At 51.3% G+C, this 9,595-nt stretch overlaps 1 pseudogene; it reads right to left on the minus strand.

Annotated features, from left to right (window-relative positions):
• Positions 1–1,048: 1,048 nt before the first annotated feature.
• LOC139027242 (E3 ubiquitin-protein ligase DTX1-like) lies at positions 1,049–2,485 on the minus strand (annotated as a pseudogene).
• Positions 2,486–9,595: the final 7,110 nt, after the last annotated feature.

Below are 9,595 nucleotides of genomic sequence, written 5' to 3' on the forward strand. Positions count from 1 at the left end.
CTCTGTGTGTGTGTCCCTTGGTTTGAAACAATTTCACAACTCGGTTTGTGTTTGTGTTTGTGTGTGCGACAACTGACAGACAACGTAACACTGCTCTGCGTATTACAATCAACAATCTAGGTTTGCTCTATTCTCCCTCCCTCCCTCCCTCCCTCCCTCCCTCCCTCCCTCCCTCCCTCCCTCCCCCCTCCTCCCTCCCCCCTCCCTCCCTGGCCTGATTTCTTGTGCCTGATTGTGATCAATCTCTGCTAGTTGCTGAGTTGTTCCTTTGTCCCTCCCTCCCCCCTCCTTCCCTCTGACAGTGTCTGTGTCTGGCTGGCTATGTCTACCCCCCCAAACTCCCTTAATGTAGGTCTCTCTTGCTCCCCAACCCCCAAGATCCTCCTTGAACAAAAGCCTCAAGACAGACCGAGACGGAGCATTACAATGATGACTGTGGCTTCTGCTTTTGTCTTCTTCTACCCCTCCCCACTCCCCACTATCCAGAAATCCCTTCACCCCCCATGCATATATCCCTCTACCTCCCCTCCTCCGCCCCTAACCTTCTACTCCCCAAACCAACCCTACCCGCCTCACGGCTCCCCCAGCCCAGACCCTGTCGTCCCGGGCTGGCCACTGCAGAGGCGGGCATTGTGTTGCTAATGCCGACTAGGCCTCAATGTGGTCACAAAGGTTGCCGTGGAAATGCTTGGGGGCACACAATAGAGCCCTGGATGGCCCCCAGAACACAGGAGTCCTGGGAAACCCAAAGAGAGAGAGAGACGGAGCGAAGGAAGAGTGGAGGGGGGGCGAGTGTAGGGGAGAGGGGGAAGAGGGGAAAGAGAGTGACAGAGGGAGGGGGAGAGGCGGAAACAGAAACGGAGGGAGGCCATAGACCCTCTGGCGTGCAGAAAAACAAGCTCTCCTCTCTCACACTCCCTCTATCCCCTCATTCCTCCCCTCATTCCTCCACTCCCTCCATCCCCTCAGTCCTCCATCCCCTCATTCCTCCCCTCCCTCCATCCCCTCATTCCTCCACTCCCTCCATCCCCTCAGTCCTCCATCCCCTCATTCCTCCACAACCGCTCCTTTCTTTCTGGTCCCCAGATGGTCATCTGTCAGAGGGGCTGCTGGGAGAGTTAGATGCGCACTCCCTCTCACAAGTAGACAGTCCCAGATCCACTGACCCGCAAAGACTCACCCGCAAAGACTCACCCGCAAAGTCTCACCCTTAAAGTCTCACCCTTAAAGTCTCACTCCGAAAGCATCCAAAGAGTAGAAGAGTGTAGCCATCTCAACCACACAGTGTTTTCCATAATGAAAGACCAAGTAGAACCAGATGAGATCCTCCAGAATCATTCAGTCATAACAACAACCAACCATCTCACTCCCCGTGGCAACCAGTGTGTGTTTGTGTGTATCTAGTCACATCAGTGTGTGGTGTGTGTGTATGTTATTGTGTGTGTGTGTCACTCACCCAGAGGCGATGAGGGCTCGTGACTGYGCCATGGCGATGCGTTGCAGGGCGGGCCGGCTGAGCCCAGCCAGACTGGACCGTTGGGGCAGGGGTGTAGAGCACACCGCCGCGCGCTGGGGCGCCATGGGCCGCGGCGACGGGGACGGCACGGGCGAGGGCGGTGACGTCACGGCGGTCGCCGGGGTGACGAGCGTGGCGGTGGGCACCGGTTGACTCGTGGCGGAGGGAGAGGGGGGCGGCGCGGACGGACGACGGCCCTGATTGGAGGAGGGCGGCTGAGGGGGCGGGAGGGAGGGAGGAGGGGGTCGGTTGGAGATGGAGAGGGTGCCCGTTTGGGCGCTGAGGAGGGAGAGGGAGCGGGCGAAGAGTGCGGCATTCCGTCGCGGTGAGGACTGGTTCCGGGATATGGAGAGTCCGTGAGGTAAGGTTTTGGAGTAGGCCGATCTAGCGGGGGAGCTCCTGAGTTGMCCCCGCCCCAGGGTGGCAGATTTGGGGCTGGGTGGTTTACTCTGAGGTTTACTCGGCCGGTGGCCCAACTTGTGCGTCGATGACCTCACKGTGCTCTGCTTCACACAAAAGACCAGCATGCACTGCTGGCAGGAGCACYGCTGCCCGGCGAGGGACTGCATGGTCGCCAGCCCGCCGCTTGGGTACACCACGCCTCCGTTGACGCCCGACACCCCAACACCCAGTAACGCTCCTGCCAGACCCGCAAGACCCGATCCTCCACCTCCGTTCCTGGGTACCGTCCTGACACCAGTGGTAGGCCACGTCGGACCTCCGCTGTATCCTGCGTTGTCTCTGGTCTGCCTGTTGATCTGGGTCATGCCCTGCAGGTCCACCAGGTAGCAGAAGCCCAGCGGCGCCAGGTCCAGCCAGGGCTGCTGGCGCGTCCCGGGCCGTCTGGATGGCGATGCCGACCTCCGTGTCGTACTGGGTCCAGGAGCCCGCGTCGTTCTCCCACTCCCACAGCCAACCCTGGCCCGGCGCCGACGTGGGGTCGTAGAAGCTACGGCGCACCGGCCGGGATCATACCTGCAGGGGGAGATGCTGGGGTTAGTACGACTATCAATCAATCAATCAATCAAACTAATGTATTTTTCCAGCGGCAGTTGTCACAAAGGCTTCACAGTAAACTAGTCTAGACACTAAAGAGCAAGCATAAGCATAGTGGACAGGACAAATCCCTGGAAGGAAGAAACCTAGAGAGGAACCAGGCACATGACTACATCATGAAAAGGTAGGAAATGGTACTAAGATTGTAGTTTCAGTGTGGAGAGGTTGAAACAGGAACATAATGCATGTGGGAACACTTTCGTATGGTTTTAATTGACAAGCTAGCTTCTCCCCACGAGAGTCAACGTTAATATAAGCTCTTATACACATTCACACATCCTCTGACCTGAACTCAACCCTAACTGAAATGACCTGAACTCAACCCTAACTCAAATGACCTGAACTCAATCCTAACTCAAATGACCTGAACTCAACCCGAACTCAAATGACCTGAACTCAAACCTAACTCAAATGACCTGAACTCAATCCTAACTCAAATGACCTGAACTCAACCCTAACTCAAATGACCTGAACTCAACCCTAACTCAAATGACCTGAACTCAATCCTAACTCAAATGACCTGAACTCAAATTAAAGTTTTCTAAATGCAGTTAGCCAAACAGCTACAAAGACACATTTAATGACCAACAGTATTAAAGTAGTTTAGGGAAGCGTGTAGTTGTCAAAATGTAAGATGAATCGATAGTGGTAACCATAGAGATGGGTTTAAAGCACCCAAACCAGCAGGCCTAGTATGGCACCAAACATCGGTGCCAAACCGAGGAGGGTCAGGAACCGTCCAATCAGAGACGAGCTTGGTAACCACGGGCAACGTGTGGCACGACCATTCAGCCAATGCCAAGGTAGAGAGAAGAGGGACTCACACTGGGGCCGAGACAGACTGGGACACACAGACATCAAAAGAGGGTGCCTGAATGCAGCAGGCCTGGCGATGTTTGTTTGAGGCACATAGTCAAGGGTATTGTGTGTGTGTGTGAGAGAGACCCTTTGAATTGAATTGAGAGAGAGAGAGAGAGAGAGAGAGAGAGAGAGAAAAAGTGTGTGTGTGTGTGTGGTGGATGTGTGGTTGTGTGTGTGTGTGTTGGTGTGTGAATGTGTGTGTGGTGTGGTGTTGGTGTGGTGCGATGGGTTTTGAGGCACATAGTCAAGGTATTGTGTGTGTGTGAGAGAGAGACCCTTTGAATTGAATTGAGAGAGAGAGAGAGAGAGAGAGAAGAGAGAGAGAGAGGAGAGAAGAGAGAGAGAAAAAAGTTGTGTGTGTTGTGTGTGTGTTGGTGTGGTGTGTGTGTGTGTGTGTGTGTGGTGTGATGTGGTGTGTGTGTGGGGGGGGGTGGGGGGGGACTAAAGGCTGAGCCGGGAGTCTTTTTCCTCTATAAAACATACAATGGTTTCTAAAAGAGAAATGAGCACTTGAACCCAGGAGTATCATGTGAGATTCAGTAGACTGTAGAGGAAACAGAGCTCTTTCACTTCCACGAGACAGACAACCACCAGCTGGGACGAGGACAGTCACGGGGGGACTGGATTCTGATAGAAACCTCTAGTGGTGGTGACCTTTGAAGAGAAACATACGGGTCATACTTCAGCCACCTCTAGGACTCTGGTCAGCCCACTCTAGGACTCTGGGTCAGCCCACCTCAGGACTCTGGGTCAGCCCACCTCTAGGACTCTGGGTCAGCCCACCTCTAGGACTCTGGGTCTTTTCCTGGCCGGAAGGATAAACTCCGGGCCCCTCGTCTTAATATTTCACATGAACATTTTAAAATAACGTGTTGAGCTCTCGCTGTCGTTTGCACAGAGCCGTTCACAACGTGCACGTAAGAAGAGACGGAGAAGAGTATCGCCGTCGACACAAATCAATGATTCTGATTAGCTTGAATCGATTGTGATGACGAGACAAGACAGCCGTGTCCACACACACCTTCCCCTTCGAGTTTCCCGTCCTGTGATAGACCGCGTCAATGTCCTGTAATCACCTTCTATAGTCTCTAATGAAGACAGAGAGGGCGTGTGTTCATTAGGCACCAAGCGGAGGATAAGGGACTGAAACAGGGAGGGACTACCTGAACGGGTGTGCACGGATGAACAGGGCCGAGGCTTATCACAGAGGTGCAGCCAGAGGGATAACAACTATCCACCCTGTCAGTGTGTCTTTTGTACCTGCGGACGCTCCTCTCTTTGAAGGGAGGAGAAACATGTTCTCCTTTCATCTGAGGGATAATATCCACCTCTCCAGCCCGTTCTTTCCCCAGGGCCACTGGGGAGAGGGCAGGCTGGGGGGTTGTTGGGGGGGGTGTGTGTTTGTCTGAGTAAGTGGGGGTATAGTGGCTCATGGAAAGTCTGGTTGTGTGTGTGTGTGTTTTGGTTTGGGTGGGGGTGAGCAAGTCAGGTGTGTGTGTGTGTGTGTGTTTTGGTTTGGTGGGGGGTGAGCAAGTCCAGGTCTGTGTGTGTGTGTGTCTACAGAGGGTTGCAGGTGACTTAATAACAGGTTGCTGTGAAGGTAAACAGTGACCCGCTGGGGTATCACCTACTGAGCACAGGAGGCTAGTGGCACCTTAATTGGGGAGGACAGGCTCCTGGTAATGACTGGAGCAGAATCAGTGGAATGTATCAAACACATCTAACACATGGTTTCCATGGTTTCCAGGTGTTTGAAGCCATTCCATTCGCTCCGTTCCGGACATTATTCTGATCCGTCCTCCCCTCAGCAGCCTCCATCGCTACTGAGGGACTGTTCCAGCTCGCCCCCTGAGCCTTCTAGTTCCACAAAGGTTCCTTGTTGAGAACCGGTTCTTAGAACATGTCGCCACAGATTACGTTACCCTCCAAATCCACTTACGCTCAGGTTACCCAAAGTTCCCAAATGAATATGGACTCATTTTAACGGTGGATCGTAAAACCACCAACTCGTTCTGTTTGTTTTTCCTTCGGTCTTTTTTACAGGGAAGACATACTGAGACCTCTGTCTCTTTTACAAAGATGTCCTGTATATACAACATCAACATACACACTACAACCCACTCTACCTCTTCATCACCTAGTTAACTATAATCCCAGGTGTTAGTATGCTAATGTGGAGCTGTCTCTGATGATCTCCTGGAGTAGGGGAGGAGAAGGTGTCTCTGAGTCTCCTAGGAGTAGGGAGGAGAGGTGTCTCTGAGTCTCCTAGGAGTAGGGGAGGAGAGGTGTCTCTGAGTCTCCTAGGAGTAGGGGAGGAGAGGTGTTCTCTGAGTCTCCTAGGAGAGGGGAGGAGAGGTGTCTCTGAGTCTCCTAGGAGTAGGGGAGGAGAAGGTGTCTCTGAGTCTCCTGGGGTAGGGGAGGAGAGGTGTCTTGATGAGTCTCCTTGTGTAGGGGAGGAGAGGTGTCTCTGATGAGTCTCTAGGAGTAGGGGAGGGAGGTGTCTCTGATGAGTCTCCTAGGGTGAGGAGGAGAGGTGTTCTCTGATGAGTCTCCTGGTGGAGAGGAGAGGTGTCTTCTGTGAGTCTCCTAGGGGTAGGGGAGGAGAGGTGTCTCTTGATGAGTCTCCTAGGGTAGGGGAGGAGAGGTGTCTCTGATGGAGTCTCCTAGGGTAGGGGAGAGGGTGTCTCTGATGAGTCTCCTAGGGGTATCTGAGGAGGTGCTTGATGAGTCTCCTAGGGGAGGAGGAGGAGAGTGTCTCTGATGAAGTCTCCTAGGGGTAGAGGAGGAGAGGTGTCTCTGATGAGTCTCCTAGGGGTGAAGGAGAGGTGTCTCTGATGAGTCTCTAGGGGTAGGGGAGGAGAAGGTGTCTCTGATGAGTCTCCTAGGGGTAGGAGAAGGTGTTCTGAGAGTCTCCTGCGGTAGGAGAGGTGTCTCTGATGAGTCTCCTAGGGGTAGGAGAGGTGTCTCTGATGAGTCTCCTAGGGGTTAGGGAGGAGAGGGTGTCTCTGATTGAGTCTTCCTAGGGGTTAGGGAGAGGTGTCTCTGATGAGTCTCCTAGGGGTAGGGGAGGAGACGGTGTCTCTGATCATGAGTCTCCTAGGGGTAGGGAGGAGAGGTGTCTCTGATGAGTCTCCTAGGGGTAGGGGAGGAGAGGTGTTTCTGATGAGTCTCCTTAGGGAGGAGAGGAGAGTGTGTCTCTGATGAGTCTCTAGGGTAGGAGAGGTGTCTCTGATGAGCTCTACGGGTAGGGAGGAGAGGTGTTCTGATGAGTCTCCTAGGGGTAGAGGAGGAGAGGTTGTCTCTGATGAGTCTCTAGGGGTAGGAAGAGGTGTCTCTGATGAGTCTCCTAGGGTAGGGGGAGGTGGTTCTCTGATGAGTCTCCTAGGGGTAGGAGAGGTGGTCTCTGATGAGTCTCCTAGGGAGAGGAGGAGAGGTGTCTCTGATGATTCTCCTAGGGTGGAGAGAGGAGCAGGTGTCTCTTGATGAGTCTCCTGGGGTAGGAGAGTGTCTCTGATGAGTCTCCTAGGGTAGGGGAGGTGTGTCTCTGATGAGTCTCCTAGGTTAGGAAGAGGGGTCTCTGATGAGTCTCCGTAGGGGGAGAGGAGGAGAGGTGTTCTCTGACTGAGTCTCCTAGGGGCTGGAGGAGGAGAGGTGTCTGCTGCATGAGTCTCCTAGGGGTAGGGGAGGAGAGGTTGTCTCTGATGAAGTCTCCTAGGGGTAGGGGAGGAGAGGTGGGGGGCAGTAATGTGTGTGTGTGTACTGGTCAGTTTGAGTGTGTGTGTGTGTGAGAACCAGAGTGTGTGTGTTGACAGGAGGGGTTGAAAGCAGAGGGGAACAATAGTTCCAGATGGACAGTCTCCCTTTACAGCCTATCCACCTCGTCTCAGGGCTCGCTCTCTCGTCAGGCGTCTCTCTCTCTCTCAGGGTCTCTCTCTCTCTCAGGGCTCTCTCTCTCTCTCATGGCTCTCTCAGGGCTCTCTCTCTCTCTCTCTCCTCTCTCTCTCCTCTCTCTCTCTCTCTCTCTCTGCTCTCTCTCTCTCTCTCTCTCTCTCGTCTTCTCTCTCTCTTCTCTCTCTCTCTCTCTCCTTCTCTCTCTCTCTTCTCTCTCTCTCTCTCTCTCTCTCTCTCTCCCTATCCCTCCTCTTCTCTCTCTCTCCTACTCCTCTCTCTCTCTCTCCTCTCGCTCTCTCTCTCTCTCTCTCTCATCTCTCTCTCTCTCTTCTCTCTCTCTCTTCTCTACTCGTCTCTCTCTCCTCATCTCTCTCTCGGGCTCTATCTCTCGGGCCTCTCTCTCTCGGGGCTCTCTAATTAAAAAGCAAGTGAATAGATAATGAACAGTAAACATTAACTCACAAGCAATTTAAAATGTCCATATTGTCTATATACAGTGTTGTAACAATGATGGCCAAATAGTTAAAATGTGCAAAGGGACAGATAAATAAACAGTAATATGGGTTGTATTTACAATGGTGTTTGTTCTTCACTGGTAACCCTTTTCCGTGTGTCAACATGTCACACATTCTTGCTGGTATTTTCACCACAATAGACATAGAGTTTTGTGTAGTCTGAGGGCAATATGTGTCTCTAATATGGTCATACATTTGGAGGAGGTTAGGAGTGTTAGCTGCAGTTCGCCCTCAATTTTGTGGGCAGTGTGGGCACATAGCTTTGTCTCGCTTGAGAGCACAGGTCTGCCTACGGCAAGCATTTCTCATAGCAAGGTTATGCTCACTGAGTCTGTACATAGTCAAAAGCTTGTCCTGTAAGTTTTGGGTCAGTCCCCAGTGGTCAGTATTATCTGCCACTGTGTACTCTTCTGTTTAGGGCCAAATAGCACTCTAGTTTGCTCTGTTTTTTGTTAATTCTTTCCAATGTGCCAAGTAATTATCTTTTTGTTTCTCATGGTATTGGTTGGGTCTAATTGTGTTGCCTCTCCTGTGTCTCTGTGGGTCAGTTTGTGAACAGAGCCCAGGACCAGCCTGCTTAGGGCAGGTATTCCTAATACTGGGGGTAACCATCAATGCCATCGGGGTACGCCAAATAAAAATGTGATTCACATTTAAAAAAAAGAAAAATCAACCAGTAAACATTTATTATTTGTAACGGGCCTATACAGCGAAATAACAACACAATGTCCAAATACAGGTAGCCCGTACAATGATTAACATCCAATCACATTAAACCCGTTACTCGCTCGCGGGTAACCCTTCACTTTGCCGCAGACGCATTTAGAAACAAAAACATGACAATTTGAAAAATAAGCCACAGGAGTTTTTGGCGCGAAATAGTCGACTTTTTCGAGTAGCCAAGACACGTATTAAAGCACCAGTACTGAGACCTCTCTTCAATACAAACCTCTACCATTACAGAGTGATGTGCAAGTCCATTCAAGCACACCCTTCATTAACCTGTTGTCAGGGGGGTGTACGGGAGGGAAGTCAGGTGCAGGAAGCAAGAAGTTGCTAATAAACAGGCGCACTATTAAATTCCGTCCAAAAATGACCAGCACATAAGAAAGAACAACGTGCCAAAAAACACGGAACATGGCGAAAGTTATAGCGCCTGACAACATCCACATCACAAATAAACAATTACACACAAACGACATGTGAGGGGAACTGAGGACTAATATAATGCAGTAATTAATGGAATGAAAACCAGGTGTGTAATGGAAACAGACAAAACAATGGGACATATGAGAAATGGGAGCGGCATGCGTAGAAAGCGGTGACGTCGATCGGCGGAACGAACAAGGAGACCACGCCCGACTTCAGTGGGAGTCTGTGACACTGTGGTGAACGTTAATTCACCACTTTTTGATGAACAAATAAGGTTTTATATGTAAGATGGCTAAAAGAAAGAAGATAAAATGTATTGTATTATTTTATATTATTATTATATTATTATTATTGTGGCCTTTGGTCTATAGAGAGCTTCTTTTATCCTTCCCACGAGCCGGTTGTGACAAAAACACACACTCATTGCTATAAGTTTCATAAATGTATGCGTAACGTTGTGTGTGGCAGGCTTAACAATGATGGCAAAAAACCAACATTGAGAAGTGTGCTGAACCCTGTGCTAGAGGGGTACAGCTGGAGGTTGAATGTTTGAAGGGGTACGGGACTGATAAATGTTTGGGAACACTGGTAGGGGACTCTTCTC

The sequence above is a fragment of the Salvelinus sp. IW2-2015 genome, unplaced genomic scaffold (genome assembly GCF_002910315.2).
Source record: "Salvelinus sp. IW2-2015 unplaced genomic scaffold, ASM291031v2 Un_scaffold8639, whole genome shotgun sequence".
NCBI classification, from domain to species: Eukaryota; Metazoa; Chordata; class Actinopteri; order Salmoniformes; family Salmonidae; genus Salvelinus; species Salvelinus sp. IW2-2015.